Consider the following 25,370-nt stretch of genomic DNA (forward strand, 5'->3'; position numbering starts at 1 on the left):
GAACACACCATGAGCACAAATAAAGGGGCTCTGGATTTAAACAAGAAGAGCAGACTTGAGCATACAAAGTCTGAGCACCCTAAATATATCTCTTCTATTGGGTTTCTTCGGGGATGGAAGGTTGTTTTGTTTGTTCACGGCCCTAATTTAATTTTTTTTTTCCAAGTTTACTCATTCAGTTTGGAGTTCTCTGAAGGAAGTAGATAGAACACAGTAATTAGCTTATTGCCCTGCAATTACTAAAAACCTGTGATGACAGTCCCCATAGAGTGTGTCCCTTTGTGTAATGCTTTCAGAAGGAAACGTTACCTTATACTTAGCTTGGCTTTCACTAGTTTTGTGGTAAGTTATGTGATTCTCCTACCAAACTTCGAGATACGACAGGCAGTAGCCCCCCTCCCCTTAGCATAAGATGAATGAACAGAGTCTCTCAGGATCCCAACAATCGCCGTGGCTCTCAGAAACACGTCAGGAAATGTAAGCCATCGATTGACAAAGCAAATTCTATCAACATTTGCAATGATCATCCAACATACAGATGGTAGAATACAGATTCTTTAGAATGGCCTTTGAGCCCCACTCTGTAATACGACACCCCCCCCTGTTTCTTCAACCTCATCTCCTACCCCATCTCCTCTACATCATGTCCAACCCAGCCTCACAAACTGTAGGAGATCGATTCCTCAGAATCCCCTGCCATCCAGACGTTTCTAATGCTGACTTTCCCAGGCCATGTCGTGGATTTGCGCTCAATATGAAACACCCAGCTTCAGTGAGAAGCATCCCCGTCTCATTAGCTTTCTAACCTCTTCCCCTTGTGTTCCAGTGTCTCCCCATTACATCACCTGCCACCCAGAGTGTCATTATGGATGAGTCTATTTCTGTAGATCCCCTCCGAATCGGACAGTGACTTTTTGGAAGGAAAAACACTTTTTGTGATTACTTTGCACTTTCAGAGACTAGGGTAGTGTTTGAGACATTGCAGTTTTGTCATGTTCAGTGAATCGAATAGCTGATGTATACACAGTATAGAGCATTTGACCCCTTTGTATGTTCAACAGTGGTTGACGTGTTTTCTCTTCTTTGGTTGCCTCTTTTCAGGTCAAGCCTTCTTCACCTTCCAGGACAGAACCCAGGTCTTCCTAAATACATCACAAATGAACCAAATCTCTCTATTCATCTGCAGGTGAGTCGAGACATGGATTTACATAGACGAGTATCTCCCTTACAGATTCAGCACTTAACGGGAGGAGAAGGAAGTGTTATTGGAGAACTGGGGGCAGTTTATCAGTGACACTTGTGGAATCTTACAAGAAGTGGAGTTTCCTTAAGGGGTGTAGGCTGGCAAGCATCTAGGTTAAGGTTGGGGTAAAGATTTCTGAGTTTGGGGCGGAAGCCTTGGGTGGGAGGTTTCTGGTAAGGCCATCGGTGCTTTACCACCGGCTATGGTGCTAGATTGCCCCCCACCCGCCCCCCAGTTCCTGATGAAGGCACCCAGGCAGCTACAAGAGTTAGAGGAGAAGAACTCTGTCATATGCAGCTGGTAAGAGCAGGAACTGGCACCAACTTTCTAGGGAGGAACTTGTACATCTGTGTGTAGAAAATGTTATTAATGAACATATGAAGACAGTCACTCTAGAATTATTGGTGTTAGAAAACTAATGAAGAAATTAAGTGTTTAATAATAGAGATTAATTTAAGTAAAGGATGGAATACCACATGATGAGCTATTGTGAACGATTAAACACTGAATTTGTTAATACAAAATAATAATAATATCACCAACGAAAAACACAGATAAACAAGTTTTAAACATTAGCCAGTTTCGTCTTACTATCAAGTTTATGATAAAGTCATTATCAATCTTATTTGACAGATAAGGAACTTAGACTAAAAAGAAAATGTAAAGTCTTGCTTAACATTGCATAGCAAGGGAAAGCTGGGACTTAAAACTAGATGTGCCCAATTAAAAAGCCCATGCTCTTCCGACGTTAGTGAATTGCTTATAATACTTCAGTGACACAGAAAAATGCTCAGGCTAAAGTGTTAAGGACAAAGACAATCATGGATACATGAATTGCATTAAGACCATAAAGGGAAAATATGGAAAAAAAAAAAAGAAGGAAATAATAAAGTTGTGGTTTGGTTATATGCATATTTTCTTTTCCTTTTATTTTTCTGCTCTTCCTAAAGGTTCTACAGGGAGCATGCCTTACCTGTGTAATGCAAATATTAAAATAATTATAGGACAAAGAAAAACTCTAGCTTCATGATAGATATCCAATATGATGGCACCCACCTGTCACTTCAAGTAGAATCCACGTGTATCTACTGAACAAAACTAGGCAGGAAGCCCCTTTCTGAGAAAGAGACTTCAGTGTTGCTCATTCCCAGCAGGTCCTGCTGCATTTATAACAGCATCACAGAACTAAATAAAGCAGCGTGGGTCAGGGGGATGGGGTGGTCACTGTGACAAATGATCCAATCTGGTCGAGGGTAGTAGCAACAAAGAAAGGCCATTAGATTTGGTGATGAGAAGGGTAGGGCAGAACGTGCCAAAGTCTGTGGGATACCAGGGCCGGAGCCAGACCACAGGGTGTGCAATGAGACAGAGAAACGAGGAAAGTGTCAGCAGGTGTATGCCACTTTCAATCAATGGGAGAGTAATAGCATGTCAATTGAAGTGTACCCAAGTTGATATGAAGGTTGCCCATTGTGATTCAACAATCATTTCAAATTTTTCAACTGCAAATATTCACACACATTTGACGGGAGGTAGAAATTGGTGTCAGTGAGCTCTGAAAAAAGAACTAAGACTGAGCCATTTTGGATTGCCAGTTTAGTACTCTGCTAATTTCTAGAGCACAGTGAATTTTTTAGTCGGTGGCCTCAGCTGAAACATGGGTCTGTCAGTCCAGGAGGAGACCTGGTGTGGATTAACTACGGATCTGAATCCTTGTGAACTAAACATTTTTGCTCCATGTTGCTTTCCAAGAAAAGGACGCTATGGGAAAAGGCAATTGCCATTAGCTCAGCCTGCCCTGGGAGAATTTAATGAAGAGAAGGAACCTGGAGAGAAAATAGCGCTTTCCAGGTAAAACCTGGATACCTCATTTCCCCCGTCTTCCCCATCCTGACTTGTCTGAGCTGCATCCATTTCTTTCTCCTGAGCCCAGCGAAGTTTGCCAATCTGCCTTCCTTTCTTTAAGTGGCCGCCTCCAATTTAACATACTTATTGGTGTTCTCAAGTGAGCCTTCAACAGAACTGAGCCATTTAAGGGTTTGCCCTCGTCTCATTATAAATTAGTTTTGAATATCTCTCAGTATGCACAACATTCTTCAGCTACCCGAGTCAGAACTCCTTATTAGACTTGGAAGAATTTGCGTTTTAATTAGTTTTACCTCTGGTGTACGAAGCCCACTGAGATTACTACACTTAGTAAAATTTAATTAACTTGACAAAAGATCCTAATTGTTTTCGTGCCACTGGTCCTTTGCAGGGCTAAAAATAATGCCCTCCAAATTAAGCGGCCACCAGAAAGCTTCATTCTGACTGCCCTATATTAAAAAAAAAATCCAAATTATAATTCACAGGGAGTTTTTCTTTGTCAGACACCAGGATTTGGGTGCATAAGCAGAGATTTACAAACCCCTGAGGAAGAGTTATCAAGGCATGGGGATGGGTAGGAAGAGTGCAGGGGAAAGATCCCCCAACCCCCAACCCCTCCCAGCTTCGTTCTCGTGGAAAGCTTTATAGAAATGAGACGAGGAACATATTGATTTGTTCAAATCCTCAAAAGCTCAAGCAGACATACTATGTCATGTGAATTAATAATGAAGGTCTATAAATAAAAAATGCTGATCAATAAATATTCATTCATTCATTCCCTCATTCATCCATGAATTCATTTTTCTAGTATGGCTTCATAAATTAAGCCTCTTCCAAACCAGTGGGCTTCCAAGTGCCTTTGGGTCAGGTGTCACAATGGACATACCTGATCTTTAGAAACCTTGGGCCTTTGCGATGCCATTCCCAATGTGCCATTTCCCTTTTCCAGCACTCCTTCCAGCTAACCTTCTACAGCCTTCAAGACCAGAAGCCCTGTGTGCTCACTCCTTCATGTTCCTAAAGCATTCTGTCTTCCTATCCTAATACTACGAACTGCATTGGAAAGAAGCATGGTGACATTGTGTGTTACTGTGTCAGGCTTCTGGGTTTTTTTTGTGGCACCGTAGCAACATCAGGGCTGAACTTGGGTGCTGTTTGCCCTTGTACAAGAAAATCTTTTTTTTTTTTTAATTTCAGCCTGCCCCTCCGGATGAAGAAATGGTAATAAATAGCCTCTCCCTGGTGGTGGAAGTTCAGTAGGACTGAATAAGAGAGTAATGGAAAGAGGAATTGCACACACTTTGGCATAGAGTCAATGTTCAGTCTTATATTCTGAATGTCTCTTCCAAGAGCCACGTCGGTTCCCTGGACCCCGATCCTACAGGTAACTTCCTTACCTCCAGTCGTAGGTCACCCATATGGTTTGAGAATGCCCAGGCCCTATGATTATGCCCATCCGACTTCCGGTATATTTTTGACCTGAGAAAATCATCACCATCATCCTCCTCATCATTATTTATGTAATGAACGCATGAGTAGGTCTATAGTCAAAGCTGTGCCCATCAAATTCGGCTTAAAAAAACAAAAACAAAAGCAGAAACAAATAAAATGAAAAAGGTGATATTGAGGACGGGCTGCGAAATTTCAAAGGATCTTAGTTTGGCTTTTTACAGAATCTGACGACTCTAACACATGCTGGAGTATTGTGGATATGCCCAAAGCTTTATTTTCTTTTCTGCGTTTCTATCCTGCTAGCTTTCCCGAGTTAATGAGGACCTTGAAAAAGTTGTTTACTTCACTGTTCAGTGTGTGGGACTGCCTAAAAGAGTCTTTCCCCCATTTCTAAGCTAGCAGAATCCATTTATTCTTGTGTTTGGTTAACAGCCTCCCATTCCCGACATCCCTTTTGGAACCTGCCTCTTCTCCATTTCTTTTTCTTTCTTTCTTTCTTTCTTTTTTTAATTAATTTATTTATTTGACAGAGAATGATCACAAGTAGGCAGAGAGGCAGGCAGAGAGAGAGGGGGAAGCAGACTCCCTGCTGAGCAGTGAGCCCGATGTGGGGCTCGATCCCAAGATCCTGGGATCATGACCTGAGCTGAAGGCAGAGGCTTTAACCCACTGAACCACCCAGTGCCTCTCCTCCATTTCTTAATGGTGGTTCTGCTCTGGCTGCCAATCGGAATATCCTTGTGTGTGTACATGTGACCCAGATCGGGACCCTTGAGGGCACATTTGTGACCCAGATCAGGTCATTCATGGCCCCACCACCCCCTCTGGCCACAGTAACTGCACAACGATGAGTCTGCCATCAGGCTGGACTGTGTATTTGTTTTGTTTTGGTTTGGTTTGGTTTCCCTTTGGTTTTTGTTTTTGTCTTTGGATTGTGTATTGACAAAGTAAGCTCTCCACTTCCTTCAGGCTCAGAAAGCTAAGCCAGCATAAGCCTGGAGCTGGATCTGCCTGCATTTCTCTTGTGCCTCCTCCGAAGGACGCCTGATGCTGGGAGGAAGGGCTGAGGACAGCCTACTGAGACCGTCTGAGCTAGGTAAGACTTGCCGAAAGGACGGTGAAGAAGCAGAAGAGACGCAGAGGGGAAGAGGTGGAGAGGGCAGTATTCCTGAAATCACTGGAGATGTTTGGCTCTCATCTCAGACTCTCTCATTAAGTGACAAAGTAAATACTTTCTCCCTGCCGGGTTAGTTTGAGTCATATTTCTTCTACTTGCTACCGAAAGACTTTTTCTCTGTTCCTTTGTACTTTCAACTCCTTTTATCATGCCTTCTTTCAAATTCCTGATCTTTCTCCAACACGGACATGATCAGCTCCAAAGATAGGGCTGCCCCCAGTGCACAGTTGTATGGGAACGTACGAAGGTCAAATGCTGAGTGCCCTTGAGTACTGCCTCCGTTCACCCCTGCCACGTACATCCTGAGCGCGCCAGATGGGATGCCGTTTCAGGGGCTTGCTGTGTGCTTGCTGATGAATTCCAAGGGGATCAGCTTTGGAGAATTGCAGCATCTTTCAATGCCGAGGCCTTTGCAAATTCAAAGGACAGCCAGAAATAAATTAAGCCTCTTCCAAACCCAGTGGGCTCCAGGAGTCGGATTTACAGCTCAGAAAGGAGCTTCTTCCCCCAGAAGCAGGTAGACCATCTTGGCGGTTTTCTCTCTACAACATAAAAATAATGTTGCACCTATTTTAAGTGAAACAAAGTAATCTTATGCTATTCAAATATCATAGAGTCCTAAGGTCAATCAGTAACACAGGATTCATCGTCTGTGACAGGCCCACGTTAACAAAGGAGGAGGAATGTGTGCACAATTAATATTCATATCTGTGTCCATATCTACATCTCTATCTGTGTCTGCCCCTTCCATTACTGTTCTTAACTTCCTCGAGATCAGATCTATAACCCTTGTTATCACGGAAAATTAATCGTCCCCAGTTTTGTCTAGTCCAACTACAGCTCCTTCCACAAAGCTTTAATGATCACGTGCTATATGCTGACCCAAGGTGCCAGGAACACAGGAGTAGGTGAGACAAGACCCCGCTCCTAATTTATACTATAGACAGCCCATTTCAAGGTCACATTTTGTGTGTATGCTTTTTCTTCTCTCTTCAGGACCCTCTGTCTCCTCATGGGCTTTTGTCCAAATTCTTCCCAAACTTCACGGCTTATGAAGTCATCTCTAAGATATCCAATGTAGGAGTGGGGTTCTCTTTTCTCTTGTAGTTCTCATAGCATACCAGCTCTCTCTTTTGGCTTATTGTGCATTTGGTCACTCACTAGTTACTTAGTGCATACCATCTCTACAGTCACTGGCCTATCACACACATACACACATATGTGCGTGTGTATGTAAATTACCTACGATGTAGACATGCACATGGAGGTGTATACATGCCAGGTAACATCAACCAGAGGCTTAGTTACATGTTACATGGAATGTGCTAGGTCATACCAACTAAAGGCTTAGTACTGGCTCTGACACATTGTAGGTCTTTAAAAAAAAAAAGAATGTTTCATGACCCAACAAATGATTGATTTAAACTCCCCTTAGCATAGAATCCTTCCCACAAAGAAATCCTCATTAAAGAAGGTGATTCTCTGAGAGGGCTGTATTTCCCAACTAAAATGCTGAGATCTGTTTGCACTGGACAGAATGAATCGCTTGCCTCTGACTCGAGCACCTGTTTGAAGGGTAACATAACAAGTTCCAGTAACGGTCATCACAAAGGATGGTATTGATCACTGAAATTGACAGGTGCATGTCTTATAGATGGAATATTCATTTAGGAAAATTGCAAGGATCGAGAACTCAAAGGTCATCAGGACAGATGACAGGGTGTAATTTCAATGGGCGGTCTGACACCATAACGGGAAAGGGCCCATTTGTCGCATCTGGGGGATAAATCTTCTGTGTACCTCTTTATTGAGCATAAAGCTGTACAAGCTGTCAGCAGCTGTGGCCTGGGCATCCTAATCTGAGAAATGGGGTAAGGTTTACTTTATTTATCAGAAGTACTGCCCACGGGGAAAGAAGTGAAAGCAGCATTTGTTAAAAGCATGAAGCGTGCATCAAACTTGGCAAAGCACATTTTCACAAGTGCTATCAAATTTCATAGTCACAAAAGCCTTGTGTGGCAGACAATGCCATTTTTGTTTTCCAGATGGAAAATCTGAAGTCCCCAGGGATCACAGAGCCTAGCAAGGTCCTCTAGCTGTAAGCAGAAATTTGGATCAGAATAAGCTTCTAACAGATCTTGGGATCTGTAATTTCACCACTAAGCCATATGGAGTGAAGACATCTTAGAGGAGCAATTGCTGACCTCAGGCAACTCAATGTCCTAGCCTCAGCTTCCTCATCTGTGAACTGGGAATAGATGTGGTGGAAAGGTATGTAAACACTGGAGTCTTATGGCTTCTATGCACACCCTTCCAAATGTCAGAGCACTTTGCTCACACTTTCGGACAGGGGAACACTTTTACTGTAAAGATGAAGATAATGCTCTATGTTGGAGAGCTCTCTCTCTCTTTGTTATTCATCTATCGAATTCATTTATGATCCAGTCTATTAAGTTTAACATTAGCACTGGGAATATAACCCTTCCTCCATCTCATGGAAACAGGAGAATTATTCTTGAATTCTTGGTTCCCTAAAAACCCATGCTTAAAGAGCCCTTTACCTTCCACTCACTGTGAAATATACAGGCAAACAGTAGGTTGTTACCCTCCCCACCAACATTTTCTGAATTGCCCTGAGGAAATAGAGCAGAGCAAAGACTAGACTCCATCAGAGCTACCCTTGGATCCTAGATCCTCCTAAAAAGCTGTGAGCTGAAATCTTCACATGAGATCGCCTTCATGGGGCTCAGTCTCCTCATCTCTAAAATGGGAGCATTATTTGATTCACAGCTTCATTGTCGGTCTTCAAAGGAGTGACATATGCAGAAACCCTGCTCTCTAGCATACAATAATCACATGATGAGTAATTCCTATGCTGTTCACACTGATTCTTGGGTGTTAGTATTTCTGAGTGGACGTAGGAAAACCCCCCGGGTGATGCATCCCAGAAGTATACATTCCTTACAGACACTGACTTCATCCAAACTAATTACCACCCAAACAGCAGACCAGAAGAATCACTCACACAGAAGAATCATGCACCATTGGGTGGTGGTAAGAGGTTCTATTGCGTGCTTTTCTGGGCACTGGGAGATTTTTAGGAACAAATGGTGGATGGCAGAGTTGGGAAGAAAAGTCATATAAACATGGAAATTGCATTGCAAGTCATTTCAGTCTTCCTGAGAACACTGTTCTTCACACAGACGGCCATCCAGCACTCTTTGGTGGGAAAGGTACATCTTCACTCCATTTAGCTGTTACTAACCAAAGTAATTGAGGAAACTTTTTTTTCCCATTATAATAATGGGGATGGAAATGATGATGTAGCAATAGTCTTCCTCGCTTCTTGTTCTTTTTTTTTTCTTTAGATTTTATTTATTTATTTGTCAGAGAGAAAGAGAGTAAGCACAAGCAGACAGAGTGGCAGGCAGAGGCAGAGGGAGAAGCAGGCTCCCTGCTGAGCAAGGAGCCCGATGTGGGACTCGATCCCAGGATGCTGGGATCATGACCTGAGCCAAAGGCAGCAGCCTAACCCACTGAGCCACCCAGGTGTCTCTCGCTTCTTGTTCTTATTGCAAGCAGACTCAGATGAGCATTTTATGGTCATCAGATCACAGCATTGCTACATGGGAATTACTATTTTTTAAAGACTCATCTATTTACTTGAGAGAGAGAGAGAGCAAAAGAGAACGAGCTGGGAAGAGGGACAGAGTGAGAGAGAGAATCCCAAGCAGACTCCCCTCTCAGTGCAGAACCCAACATGGTTCTCACGAGCCCCAAGATCATAACCCAGCTGAAATCAAGAGTCAGATGCCCCACAGACTGAGACACACAGGTGCTCCAGGAAGTACAATTTTTATCCCTATTTCTATGAAGGTAAAATGAGTCTCATAGAGGTCCCTCACATTGCTTGTGGTCACACAGCTGGTTAGTGGCAGCAGTAGGGCCAAACTCAGCTCTGTGCCATTGAATACTACACAAAACTGGATTACAGATAATAACATTTAAAAATAAATGGATCCTCCAAGATATATAAATGGCCAGTAACAACATGACAAGATGTTCAACACTACAAATCATTAGGGAAATTTGAACCCAAGCTGCAGTGAGATATCACCTCACGCCCAGTAGGATAGCTATTGGCAAAACAAACAAACAAACAAACAACAACAACAAAACAAGCAATACAAGCGTTGGCAAAGATATGGAGCCATTTGCCTTTTGCACCATTATGTAAAATGGTACAGCCACTGTCGAAACCAGTACTGGGTTTCTCAAAAAACTGAACATCCAGTTACCATATGATCTAGCAATTCCACTTCTGGAATAGACTCGAAAGAACTGAAAGCAGGGTCTAGAAGATATATTTGTACACCCATGTTTATAGCAGCATTCATCACAAAGCAGCCCACGTGTCCACAAAAGAATGAATAAGCAAAATGTGAATCATACATACAACAGAATATTCTTCAGCCTTAAAAAGGAAGGGAATTCTGACTCGTGCTACAATGTAGATGAACTTCAAGAACATTATGCTAAGTGAGATCAACCAGTCAACAGAAGACAAATGCAGCATGACTCTACTTATGTGAGGTACCTAAGGTAACCAAGTTCATGCAGACAGAAAGTAGAAGGGAAGGCATAAGGGATTATTGTTGATAGATTTTCAGTTTGGGAAGATGAAAACAGTTGTGAAGACGGATGGCGGTGACGGTTGCGTAACAACGTGAATGCGCTTCATGCCACCAAACTATGCATTTAAAAAAACGGTTAAGATGGTCAATTTTGAATGTGTGCTTTACTGCATGACTGAACGGATCCATGACTGAACGGAAGACCCTGAAGTTGATCGTATTTTCATGCTGAGCTTACATGTGCTAGATAATTCTTTGCTGAATATTTCACAAAAGCCTGAGAGGAAGCAATATTAATTTAGCTGTAATTTGAAAGTAGCTGCTCAGAGAGGCCAAGTCACTTGCCGAAGGCACACATCTCTTCATGGGCAGAGTGGGATGATTTCTTCAGATGCCGGGTCAATTTTGGAGAAAGGTATTCTGTATCCTCGGGAGAAATATCTGTCTTGCCACACTGAGTCGGCATCAGGGTCTCCACCACTAGGAACATGCTGTGCATAAAAGAAACTAAGGCTGGGAGAGGAGGAAGTTGCTACAGTTAAAAGGAATATGGGGAAATGGGAGAAAGTATGTGCCCATCAGAAGAGGCAGGAGATTGTACCTGAGCCCGAACCGAGGATTCAGAGAAAGTTTTCCTTCAGTAAATACTTACTAAGTAAATGAAATTTAGATTAATAAATGGACTCATGGCTGCAGTCAGGGAACAGTTCTGGAATGTCCCAGCAACATTCCAAGTGTTCCAATACAGGCAGCTTCTGGGGACATGAGGAGAATTCCCCCTGCAAGGGAGGCCGGCGGAAACTGGGAGCATCAGATACTGAATCCTAGCCAGGGACACAGAGCGGCCTCTGTTGTATGCCAGATTTCTTAAGATTGAGGCAGAAGAAGCCAATCTCTGCCCCCAAGGGAGACAGCACCCACAAATTGTCAGGGGTTTTAGAACAATAAAAAGGCAGAAGGTGAGAATACCCAGGAGATGCACTGGAGGAAGACAAGAAGAAGAAACTAGGGGCGCCTGGGTGGCTCAGTGGTTAAGGCCTCGGCTTTCAGCTCAGGTCATGGTCCAAGGGATCTCTGGGATCGAGCCCCGCATTGGCCTCTCTGCTCAGTGGGGGGCCTGCTTCTCTTTCTCTCTCTCTCTGCCTGCCTCTCTGCCTACTTGTGATCTCTGTCTGTCAAATAAATAAATAAAATCTAAAAAAAAAAAAGAAGAAGAAGAAACTAACACATTGAGCCCTTGCTTCATGGCAGGTGCTGTCAGGCATGTTGCAAGCCTTGCAGTGTCCATGTGTGGAGACCTCAGGAGGCAGGGACTCTGTTTTCACAAATGCAGCCACTAAAGTACGGAAAGAAAATTTTCCCATTCCCCCAGTGACTGACTGGGAAGACGGGAACCCAGGTGGTCTGACATCACCCATGCGGTCCTTGGGGCTGCAGACTTCTCCTCAGGGCAGGGATGCCCTTGCACCCCAGGCCTTGGTGCCAGCAGACTGCCCTGGCTTTTAATTCCTTGCAGATTGGGAAGTGACTGAGACTATAAACACACTCTGTCAGGTTGATAAGATGGAAAGAGTGTGGGGGACTGCCTGGGCCTTGGGCTGTGCACTTCTAGGCAGAGAGTGGGGAAGGAGGTCGTGTGGTCAGAGGCAAAGGTGGCATTGCTGAAGTCTAAGGGGAGACGTGGTCTCTTTATCAGGCCTGTTGCGGGCGTGGCTCCTGTCTCCTGGGGCCTCTGCCATGGACATCACCCTGCCAGGAAAAGGCTTTCTCCTCTGATCTACTTTTATTTCTGGATCTTCTCCTACTTTTGATCTCCCTGGCCATGTTGGAACGTCCGGATCCAATAGCGACGGGTGGTTACCGCTCATCTTCCCTTCCCGTCTTTGCCTCTGTGATAGCCCTCCTGCCTTTCTAAAACACTAAAATATTGTATGTCACAGCATTTTCTTTAAATAATAAATGTATGACAGCAAAAAATGGGAACAGCCTTCGAAGCACATTTTCTGAGATGAACCTTGGCTTGATGTATTACAACATCCAAAGCAGGAATTCCACACACAAAGGACTCATCAGGACCTGAAATGATTAGATACATATGAAAAAAAAAGCAGTAATGGGAAAGGCAGGGCCTTCTCTGACCTTTGCTTCCCACAGTCAATACTAATCTTGTTCTTTTTTAATGACACCCACAGCTCTTGCCTAATGAAAATTTTCCCGCTACGAGCTTCTGTCGGAAGAAGAATGCTCGAGAATAAGGCACATGTCCACATCTGGGTGTCTACAGGAGTGTGTTAGCCAAGCTGAACGGACAAGCCTTCATAATGTCATAGGCTTCTTTACTAAAAACTGCTGTTAGCTATTCCCCACTTGTGTTTATCTCAAGGACAGTATAAATTATGGCAAGTTGGCATAAAGAATATGGTTCTTTGTCCCTGATTTAATAATGCAGGGACAACTTCAGAGGCATTTTCTAAATTGCCCTTTTAATTTATTGTAATGCATTAGTGACACATGGGAAGGGAGTGGACATAATTACCACACTTTTTGGATATTATATGCAGTTCGATGGTTGACACTTCAAAATCAAGGCAGCCCTTTTGGATAAATGATGATTTCTTAATTTTGTGCTATTGCATTTTAAGTCACCTTTGAAATTTTATAATAACCTATAACTGATTGGCTTAGTGAACTGCATCTTAATTGAAAAGTATGTCTAAAAGCTATTTTAATTAGCTGTTATATAAGGCATTTGGCAGATAGGCTGCTGCAGACACAATGCAAATAAATAAATACATTAAAAAAGTTAAGTACATAAGTGATCTGTGTCCATCAGCTCTGCTGGATGACGACCTTCTGCTTCAGAGCGCTGAACTGTGAACAGGGCTTGAGGGGTAGTGGCAGAAAGTCTAAAACCAGCACCGCTGATTGGACTTAGACTTTAGCCCAGGGAAATAGCTGATTTTTCATCCTAGTTAATATACCCCATTGAATTTCCTCCATCCATTTGCCCAGCTACTGGAATCATGGGTTTCTTACAGAGAATTAAAGGACCATATTTTACAAGGGATCTTGCTATATCATTCATGGGGAGGAAGTATGAGAACCAATGCAAATAATGCTTCAAAGACTACTTTAAAATAAACTTATTTCTTTTAATCCGGGTGGCGATTACAGTGGTATACACAGATTGTAGAAGGCACTGTGCTCTACATTGTAGTGTATTTCTTACATGTGATTTATCCCTCAATTAAGAATAAACAAGTAGGGGCACCTGGGTGGCTCAGTGGGTTAAGCCTCTGCCTTCGGCTCAGGTCATGATCTCGGGGTCGTGGGATCGAGTCCCGCATCGGGCTCTCTGCCTGCCTCTCTGCCTATTTGTGATCTCTGTCTGTCAAATAAACAAATAAAATCTTTAAAAAAAAAAAACCTTTAAAAAAAAAAAGAATAAACAAGTACTGGGAAGAAAACAAAAATCCAGTCTTGCTGACATTACTGGTCTGCTTGGCTTTTCACATGGTGTCTACTGATTAAGAAAACCACTCGTTGCTGGTGAGGAAACCAAAAGCTAAAGGTTTTGTTTGTTTGCTTATTGCCACTTCAAGTTTAAGAAGCTCTTTATCATACAGTACCCTCTATAGTCGCAGCACACAATTTATAATGAACCATACAAAAATGTCTCAAATTTTGGGGAAAAAATTCGAAAGACCCATCCAAAAGGGCTTCCAAGAGGAAACCTTTGCAATGCTGAAGGACATGAAATTGTATCATTTTTAAGATGGGGGAACAGAAGGAAGGAAGGAGAGGAGGGTGGAGGGTATAAAGCTGAAATGGACCTGTTTATAACATATTTAACCAGCCAATTACACTGTTAGCCCACAATGACAAATTTCTCTCCGAATACAGCTTAGCTGTTCCTTGTTCGTGGCACTAATTTTCTTCCAATTTACCACCGTTTCATAAAGTTTTGTCAATCATAAGCATTTTCATAGAAGACTGAAATGGCGAGTTAATGGTTTACTCTAAAAGAGAGGAACACCAGGCTGAAACAGCTGCTGCATTTACACGTGGACGGAGAATGCCACCAGTAATGAAGGAGCAAGCCTGCAATTAAAGGAAAGGAAATGCTCAAGGAATGGAATTCTAATGCGGGGAGTTCGCTAATTTGTAAATCTATTGAGGATGGTTTGAACAGGCTCCTTTTGATCAATAAAAATTCTGGTGGTCCTTTGTATTCCCTCTGAAGGTTGCCAACGGGGCATCCGCAAACTTAGCAAAGTGGAGCAGGAAGGAAATCAAGCCGGACCCGGACCCGGAATGCGGGTGAGTGTGAGAGCCTTTCTTGTATAACTCTGAACCCAGGACAGAACCGATGTGGGTCTTAAAGATGGTGAACTGAAAAGATACAAGAAAGTGAAAACTATCTTAGAAGAATTCTAGTCCAGAATTTACCTGCCCCAAGCTCTCTCTCTCTCTCTCTCTTTTTTTTTTTTTCCCCTTTGAAATCTGGAAAAGGATGAAGTAGGATATAAAAGCTGAACAACGATCCGTAAGTCTCTACATTAGGAAGCTTGACATATCCAAAATAGATCTGGGGAGAGGGGTGTGTTTGCCACGAAGCATTTGCCAAAAATGGCTTTGCCTGCTCTCAGCTCTTTTTGTTTATTCTGAATCCTTAAGTTATCAAGTCTGGTCCTGACAGCATCCCATAAAAGACCTCCTCTGATACATGTTTACGTTAAATGATTTCTCTTGGCTTAACCCCCACAGTATTTCCAAACCTTTGTCATCCTTCCCATCATTTGATGGTGTGTGTGTGTGTGTGTGTGTGATCTTACTAACAATTTTCTTCTTAATTTTGCAACATTGGGTTGTGATCCGTTGCTACACTTCCGCCCTCAGATTCGAGGTCCACTCAATTCCTTTGGCGTTGGTGCTCCTGCTTTTGCTCATATATTTCAAGGAACTTTTTTCTGGTTTGTGAATTAGAGAATAAAACAGACGACAAGGGCTAGTGAAAATAAAGTCCCTTCACATCCTCTTTGGAAGTAAAGGGTAGATGGGTCAAAACAGGCTTAGCTGACAACTGGGAAAAGATGCTGTTGGGCAAGACAGCTGTGAGCACTGAAAGCTGATGACTTTGGGGGAAGGGACTGCAGGAACCCTCTGATCACCAGCTGGAAGCCAGGGCAGACTGTAGCCCTCCTTGCCCCCGAGTGCTGGGACATCCAGAGGAGTCCTCTGTGTTGGCATAGCAACTGTAAGGCTTTTTTATTCTCTGCCATGGAGGGTAGATGGGAACTCAGGACTGTGGGTAATTTCTGTAGGAAATCTGAGGATAGATGGGTTTAGATGGAGAGACTTCTATTACACATTACATTAAATATGCCCACATCAATTATTAACACAAACACGAGATATTAATTAATTTATCTATTTAGAGAACATCCTCTACACCAATCCCTGTGCTAGGTGCTGGGCAAAAGGAGAGAGACTGCCCTCAAGGATTTTGCAGGCTGCTCGAGTAGACAGTCCTTAGAAACTAATAGATGAGGAGTTTGGTTTTGTTTTGGCCACTGTGGGGAAATGAGTTTATTTTGATTTTCAGATTTAAATGGTATGATTATGTTTGCTGATCGTAGAAGCAATACGTGCTCCTTCATAAACATGGCGTCACACCATGCACGGTGTTTTCTACACTGCTCACGTAATTCATCAAGCACAGTGCATTTTCCAACGTCAAATAGGCCTTATCATTTTTTTCCCCCAGTGGTTGCATGGTAATTCATTGCACGAATGAACCATTCCCCCTAGTCTTCAGCTCTTTATCTCTTTCAATCATAATACCCCTGTTTTTAAATATGGTTCTTTGTGATTTTACTCTGCGATTTGGAAGCACGTTAAGCAAAATGTTCGGCAATGTTTTATAAGCTATGAACGCAGTGCAAACTCAATGCAAAAAAATTCTTTTTCTTTCTTTTCTATTTCAAAAGAAGACTGGTACTTCCCTTCACATAAACCAGGATCAAATCCTGGATCTTCCAATCCAAAGAGATTTTTTTTTGAGGGACCCCTGGGTGGCTCATTTGGCTAAGCATCCAACTCTTGGTTTTTAGCTCAAGTCATAATCTCAGGGTCCTTTGATCAAGCCCCACAGCAGGCTCCCCACTCAGCAGGGAGTCTTCTCCCTCTCCCTCTGCCCCATTCCCCATTCACACACAGTCTCTTTCTCTCTAAAATAAACAAATAATTCTTTTTTTTTTTAAAGAGGTGCTTTTGGTTTTTGTTTTTTTTTGGGGGGGGGGTTGTTTTGTTTTGTTTTTTACTTCTCTGAAACATTATCTCCTCATTTTCAGAATAGGGGTACCTGCATCTGAGGGTTCTCCCAAGGTCCAAGTGTCAACTCAGGTTAAAATGATTAGTCTTATACTTGACATACTTAAATTGCCAATACACTCTAGGTATCTTCTTTGCTGCTATTACTCCAGTCTGGGATCTCATCATCTCTGGTATAATTTCCTCCTGCCTGGACTCCCCTAGTTTTTGAGTCAGGCTCTCCTCACCATAGATAGGCTTGAAATGCTCATAAGCACTGTGTGTGCATGAATTCAAATAGTGTTCCAAAAGCCCTTAGGCAGGTACCATGATCATTGTCATCTCACAGGTAAGAAGACTCAGAGAAGTTAGATGCCTCTCTGAGGTGGTATACTAACTAGGGAAGGGAAAGTCATAGTTGACTCTGAAGAGGTAAGAAATGACCATATAAACCAGAAAGTACCTTTTGCACTGCAGTAAGAAATGTGAGTTCTTAAAGAGCTCACCTCCATTTTAAAAGCAGATAATGGGATCCAACAAGAGTAATCCAAGAGGGGTTATTATGTAAGCCAGGTGGAGTATGAAAAGGTTGAGACTTATGGTCATGTCCCCAAGCCTCAAATTGACCTGACCACAGTGATAAAATCATTTACTATTTATCAAACATATTGTGTACTGTCACTGTTTGAGTTGGAGATAGAGTCAAGATCAAATACGAGAACTGATCAAGATTGCAGAACACACTATCTTTTTTGAATCAACTCTACATGAATGGGACCATATTTGAGATTCTGAAACAGAGATATGCAGTGTAGTCTCTTTGATTAGAAATTCCAGCAGGAGAAGAGAACAAACCAAATCCCTAGTCGTCCCTGTTGTCCACATCTAAATTCATGAAGCTTTTCAAAAAAGAGGAAAAAAATTACCTTCCAAATGTATCATCTGTCTCAGAACTCTCTAAGAGAGATGAACATCAATATAATATAGTCATCCTGAGTAGCTTGATGTATAGTCAGGGAAGGACTGTGCATTATGACAAACAGCAGCATGCAGAGGAAAATTCCTTTGCCACGTGATAACTTCTCCTTTGATAATACATTAAAACCCAATGAGAAATCTCTAAGGGATGTTGTTTGATGGGTTGGGGTAGAGGAAAGCCCAGAATAAATAGCCATTTGTATATGAGATCACACACCAAAGAGTTGTTTTCACTAAACCGAAGACTAACCACCAGCCCATCAGACAGCAGAATAGAGTAGACCCTTCATAATGCATGTGTGAGTAGGTGTGTCTCCAGGGGACCCCCAGGATAATGCTGTTGATGTAGTTTCCGAGAAGCGTGGTACTACCTTATCCTGGAGAGAGCCCGAGTTACAGAAACCCGGTTTCCCCCCTTAAGCCACACTCATTATCGTCAAGAAATGCACTCATATTTGATTGTGTTTCAAATGACAGGTTAGAGCTGAGATAAAACTATGATAAATTATTCTGGTTTATTTTATGATGTGTACTGGTTGGCAGAAAGGCATTCCATTAATCTGAAATTGCTTCCTTAAAAGAAGATTCAAAAACAAAAATCAAAGAATCATCTTATCCTAGTATGGAATGATGGGCCTTGCAATCCCATTATATTTTACCCAGTATTATTTATGCCTGTCACTGAAGCTAATTATTGCCCAGAAGATCCAAAGAGAAAAGTTAAAATTCATTTATGAATTCATTCATTCAGCAGTTTAAATATATCCTTTTCCAAGAACCATGCTAAGATCTAGGAATCCAAGGATGATCAAGACTTTGCTCACACTCTCTAGAAGTGAAAAGCCCCATAAATCAACAGTTATGGTGCAATACGGTTAGTCCTATAGTGTGTGTGTCTGTGTGTGTGCGTGAATATATCTGTGAAGAATGGCAAAGTTTATCTTAAAAGGCAAAGGATAAATGGAGATAAGATCACAGACAATGGAGCTACTGAGATTTTGGCTACAATGAACCAAACTTCATACATCAAGACAAGGATGTTCAATGGAAATATTTTAGAACAGATAAAAAGAAGGCATGTTTAAAAAGATTCTTTGCTTGAAAATATGATGCTTCCTGAAAATAGAAAATGCTTCTTAAGAATAGCACCTTCTTCTCAAGTTGTTGTGAAGATAGAAGGAAGCATGTATGAGACCCAAGTCTTATGGGTAGTACATGACCAATACCATTTACTGAACGTTCTCACCTGGGATCCCTAAACCTATTCTTCTATTCACACAGTGAAACTAAGCCCATGGGGTCTTTATTCTAAGAGAACTAAGCCCCTTCTGACATTTTAAATACATAAAAATCAGGTTACATCGACAGAAAATCCCTTTCGACCTTTGTAGTCCAAGGCTCTGTCACCAGCTCACCATGTCCATTGTGGAGAATTACTGAGCTCTGAAAGCCACTCTTGCTAAAAATGTGAACCCTTTCTACTTCTTCTCTGCACATCAGCATCGTACGTTTACTTCCTATAAAAGAGCTCACCTCTCTATCAAATTTATTAAATTGATGCACCCTTTAGTTAGAAAAATACCATGTGCATTTGATCTGTTTACCAGCATTGTTACAAAGTTCTTTTCTCTGTTGAGATGAATTTTGCCTCTCCCACTTCCAGCCCCACCTAGAATAAGTGTGCCCACTCTTGATCATGACATACATTCAAAGTGGGCCTCCTCCTCCCTCTCCCAACCCACAGAGTATTATTTGAAGCCAGGTGGCTGATTCTCAACTATTTTTGGGAGAAGAGGTTCTCCCTCCTATGGAGAAGAGGTGAGGAAACACACTGGAGAAGATAGCACTTGAACGTATCTTAAAGGAAGAGGGAAAAAAAGGCAACTTTTTAAATTGTCTCATTGGAGAAACAACTCAACAGCCTCATAGGATTTGTCAACCTGGGATGGATGTTATATGGAGGTGCGTTTTCCTTACAGGAATATAGTAATGAGAGAGATGGACGTTGTTCAGGGCAACCAAGTGTTGATATGGATGGTGTTCCTCCAGCAGGCATGTGCACTTACATTTCTTTCTTCCTGTGCCTTTCTGGTCTTCCACACATAAATGTTTAATTCTCCATTTTGCCATCAATCAGCTTGCTGCTCTAGGACGGGTCTGTGGATAAAAGCAGCCCAGTGCGGTCTGCCTAGACCTCCAGATGCACTCAAGGCACCGGAGAGCTTCTAACGAGCTGATGTCAGGATGGGGCCCTTGATTAATGATTCCCTGGGACATTCTGACACCCTTGCTTGGACTGGAGAGATAAGAGCCTGGCCAAGGCTGTCAGAAAGTCCTGCTTTAGAGGAGTGAGGCCAAGGTCAAAAACATCGGGGAAGTCCTTTGTGAAACGGAAAGCTCAGAGTTTCCTCTGGGGCAGTGTGTTGGCCTGCAAAGGTCAGGAAGAGAGCAAAAGATCATTCTGTCTACTCAAAGACAAATAAGAGACAAGACAGATGGTGTTAAAGGGGAGACCAGAGACAGGAGGAAGAATCCACAGATAATTGAGGCAGAAGGCGCCTGGGGATTTGTTCTGGAATGCATGATTTCATTTATCAGAGGAAGGACTGTTTTGTGTCACCAGCAGTTGGGTCTGCTTACTTGGGAGGGGGGCGATCTGCTCCGTGAAGGAGCACCTCAAATTACAGAACTTTTTGATGAATTGCAGCTTCAAGTTTTCAAGAACTGGAAACAATATTCTTCATGGTATGTGACCTCCTCAAGGAAGGCCCCTCTGGTCTCTCACTGAAGAGTACACCACAAGCTGGGGACAGGGCTATCACTGACAAACCCGAGGCACGATCACCTCCCCAAAGTGAAGGCACAAGAACTTGATTTCACCTCTGGAATGCCCCACCTCCCCACCTTACATCAGAACCCTTCTGGCCATGCTGCCTTTGCCTAAGGCTTTGTCACGCGCAGCCTCTGCATTACCACAGTGTATCTCTGGGTGGTCTCCGTGGCATCTGTCCTAGTGTCCTCGATGAATCTCTAAAACGCTGACCCTCAGATGTTAACAAAGTGTGTGTATCAGGATGGGCAAAGAGAGTGACTGAGAAGATGGGGAGAGGAAGTTAGCATCCAGCGAGCCTTCTTTAAATGTGAAGCAGCTTAAAAGTGTGTGTGTGTGTGTATACATCTCTATATGCACATGGTACGGGATGCATAAAAGCACATGTGTGTCTTCATGCTGGCAGATACATGTGTGTGTTAATATAAATATATAGAAAGAGGGTATTTATCTAGCTATCTAGCTGTTGCTCCAGGGTACCCTGTGACTTAAGATGCTTCTCACCATCACTCTTAGACATCTATAAAAACAAAGGTCTTGACCATAAGATTTCTTAAAGGTCCCTCCTAGCTATTTTTCAGACCTTCTGTCTGAGAGGACGTGTGTGTCAGAGGGAGAACACGACCTTTAACTTTATTGTCAGAGGACAGGAACTATAAACAATGTCTCTTCATTCCTTCATCATTCAATAATTATTTAGTTACAGATTAAGGACTGCCAGAGATGCTAGAGTCACAATTATCAAAACCATTCAGCATCTGTCCGAAAGCGCTGTGGTTTACTGGAAGAGACAGGCAAGTGGATGGGCAGGTCCATGGAGTAATTTTTGCAGCAGAAAGGTACACAGGAAACTTATACCTCCACCCCCACAAAAAAAGAAACAAAGAAACAAACAGACAAAAACACCAAAAGCATGATCTCTTGTATATGCTGAGTGTGCTATTAGAAAGCAGAGAGTAATTTTAGGAAGTGGTTTTGCTCAAAGAGAACAGGCACTTGAAAAACTAAATTGGAGCAGCAGATAGTTTAAACCAAACAATCAAGCATCTCTTAATCTTGCTTTTGAATAAAGGAAGAAGAAAAAAAAGACACTAATGAACTCCTGATGCCCCTACTCTGGTAAAGGCTGGAGGATAAGACAGTCAAGAGCCAGAGGGAACGAGAATCAAGGTAAGAAGAAACAGCCAAAACCCTAGTTAGTTTCCTGATCTGCAAGTGGTGATGGTGACACACATTTCTTGCCACCCGGGGCAAAAGTGGAATGATGACATGTATGTACTAAGCCCATGATCACGTGGAACTAAGAATAGAAGCTTGATCACTGGAATAAACAAACAAACAAACAAACAAATAAATAAATAAATAGAATGTGGGCTTAAAAAGGTCATAGGATGCAAAGATAACAAATGTATTTTTACATGTTAGCAAAAACTAATGGAAGTGTTTAAAAATTTATAATAACACTAGAAAACAGGAAATACTGAGCTAGAAGTTTAAAAAAAGGTGCAAGATCTATACACTAGAAATGATAAAAAAGAAAGAAATGAAAAATAGCTAAATCAATGGAGAAATAAATCATATTTTTTTAAAAAAAGAAGTTTGATAATGGATAGCCCACCTTTCTGTGAGGATGACATCTTATGCCATCTGTCTGAAATGGTCTTGATGATAGATTTTTAAGCTGGATTGTTTGTTTGTTTGTTTGTTTTGTTATTGAGTGGTAGGAGTTGTGTAAATATTGCAGACATTAACTCCATAACAGATGTATGGTTTGCCATCAAAAAAACTTTTTTACTATTCTTCAGTTAAATCCTTCAAAGGACTTGAATATTTTTATGACTCTTGATGGTTTGTGTACTACTTTCCAAAATATTTCATTGATTTTCCCCATCTCCCTGTAGCATGACAATTTACCAGGTGACCACAAATTTAAAACACCAAAATACTCTATTTTTTTCTGTTTTTTGTTGTTGTTGTTGTTGTTGTTATATAGCAGATAAAAACATTACATCTGTATCCTCATTTCTGCTTACAATTTGTTCTTCCTCCTCTGAGAATTTTTCTCTAACGTATCTATTATAATCTGGGATCATTTTATTAAAATACATATTGTATAAGTATTTTATTTTTATTTTATTTTTTTTTAAAGATTTTATTTATTTATTTGCCAGAGAGAGAGCGAGAGCGAGCACAGGCAGACAGAGTGGAAGGCAGAGTCAGAGGGAGAGGGAGAAGCAGGCTCCCTGCTGAGCAAGGAGCCCAATGTGGGACTCGATCCCAGGGTGCTGGGATCATGACCTGAGCCGAAGGCAGCTGCCCAACCAACTGAGCCATCCAGGCGTCCCTGTATAAGTATTTTAGATATCATCACTTTCACTGATGATTTTAAGCACCTTTTTCTGAATCTGACTTTTTATATTGTTTTGTTTCATTCTATATAGAGAAAATTTTCATTTTATGGGGATAAAGCTGTTGGATTTTTCCTTTAAGACTTACCACTTCAGAATTTACAAGTATTTTCCCCCAGGAAGACCTCACAAACTGTTCATTTCACTTTACTTTTCAATGCTTGGGAATTATTTAAACATAAACCCTTTACCCATCAGGACTCTGTAATCATATGTCAATGCAAAAGATTTATTGACATTTATACCCTCAAAGAATTGCTAGTTTTATCAACATCATTTATAAAATGGTCCCTTCCCTCCAATTACACAATGATAAGTTGAAGTCATATGGGTAAGTACACATACACATTTTCCCCTTCTGTCTCACTGATCCATTGGTATGATTTTGTACAAGCACCACGCTGTGTTAATTTTTGCTGCTGTATAATAGATCTTTATATCCAAAAGAGCTAGCATCTCCTAATTCTTTAAACCACTACTTGGCGTGTATATGTCCAAATATATATCATAGTAACTTCACTGTGTTGCAGGACATTTCTTTTTGATGTTTTATTTAGGATTATATGAAATATTTGCGTTAACTTGTAGAATGAAGATATGTCCAGCAAATGGCTTACACTCTTTATAGTGATATTTTGTAATATTCCCAATACCCCTTAGGAATCAAAGGAAAAGGTGATTACTTTGTGTCTCTACTCAGGACTTAATTTGGATAGTGCTCCCTGAGGACCGAGTTTCTTGCCTACCAGAGGTCTATATGTGTTAGAAGAATTTTATTTCTCCTTCCTGACTGTGACATTCATCAAACAGAGCAATAGCAAATCAATGACTGGCAGTGGGCTTCGATTTTACCTGCAAATAAAACCGGTGGTGCCCTGCTGAGCTCGGGTGCATAATCTTGCCTTGAGAACTGGAACAGGGTCCAGTGATTATGCAAGGCAGTCACGTTGGGGTACTGGCCTTTTTCTATGCTCAGTTCAAGTATTACTTCTTTTAAATGTCAGCATATCACCATTGTAAGCATGTGTACCTATTAAAACATTTCTTTCCTGAGATATTTCAGGTGGACACCTTGGAGGACGTTATACATTGAAAATTTTAATCACAACTGCAGGAACTGTGAAGCTTTGGTTAGACCTGGATAGTTGATGAGAAGAGATGAACTTTAATTAAGGTCCTTCTCTAGATGTCGCCCTGTTAGGCACTGCACATCCAACCCCACATTCAATTCTTATGAACTCTCTGAGGGAGGTGCATTTCTAAATCCTCAATTTATGGCTGGTGATGTTAAGTTTCAGAGTTGGAAGACTAAAGTGTCCATAGCAGAATCTAAGCACTGTTTTGCCCGTTCTTGCTTCCTGACACATCTTGATACATTGTAAAGAAGTCTTTCTGAGTTCAGGTGTCTGAACACTTCTGGGGACAAGGAGCTCATGCTTCTTCCTCCAAATATGGCTCAACTCATTCTGGGTCAACTCTGGCCTGACCCTTTAAAAACAAACAAACAAAATGATACTCTTCCCCCCCCCACACACACACCAACTAGATCTGGTTTCCTTACCATTTCTGACCCTGGCCTTTGTTGGAGTATTCTGAACTCAGGGAAAAAAGTTCCTATCTTTCTGTTGAGATTCAATGCAGAGGGATTGGAGGGGCCAACCATTCCCACTGAGTGACACACTCATCATATCAAAAGAGACAGAAGCTCCTACCAGCTCTGGTATCCTCACAGTTAGGAACTTTTTCAAAGGACCACACACTTCATACTAGGGAAATCGAGGCAATCTGTTTATCCCCCAGCTGTCGGGGCTTCCACTGAAAAAATCTCTGGAACTCACCATGACCCCAGGTCAGCTGTGTCCTCAACCTCCATTTCTAAGATAGGCATATTCAGGAATATGTCAGGTTTCCCTTCCCAGAAAGTAGAGAGAAGCCAGAATTTTAAACTTTTTTTCTTTTATTTCCTTTGCAACCTCCCAGGTGATAGGTTTTCAACATCTTGTTTGATCCACCTTTGAGTCCCGTGGAGAATGGATGGGTGACTTGTCCCCTTGTCCCTTAGTGAGTCTTCCTGAAATCTCATTTCTCTGGGCTCTGCTTCAGAGAGAAACTAGAGACCAGGCAATTCAAGGTTATGCCCTCTAATGAGGGTCTGGAGTAACAGGTTCCGGGTATGGAATATGATGTCAGAAATAATCCACATCCAATCCGTATAAAATTATTTTCTGACTCCAGCTAACCATGCACTTTCCTTTGCAGCTACAGCTTCATTAAGTGGGGGAGTGAATTTCCAACAAGAAAAGGTCAACATTTCCATTTGGGCATTCAAACATCTCCAAGATGGGTTTGAGGCTTTCGAGTTCTATTGATTCTGCCTTCCCCATGCTGAGCACAGAACTTTGCCCAAAATAGATGGGCTATGTCAATCAAAGCTCACCAGTGGGGCTATTTATTTTCTGTTTGATTCACA

This window comes from Mustela putorius, unplaced genomic scaffold, assembly GCF_011764305.1.
Source record: "Mustela putorius furo isolate JIRA1106 unplaced genomic scaffold, ASM1176430v1.1 tig00000174_pilon_pilon_pilon, whole genome shotgun sequence".
In the NCBI taxonomy this organism is placed as follows: Eukaryota; Metazoa; Chordata; class Mammalia; order Carnivora; family Mustelidae; genus Mustela; species Mustela putorius.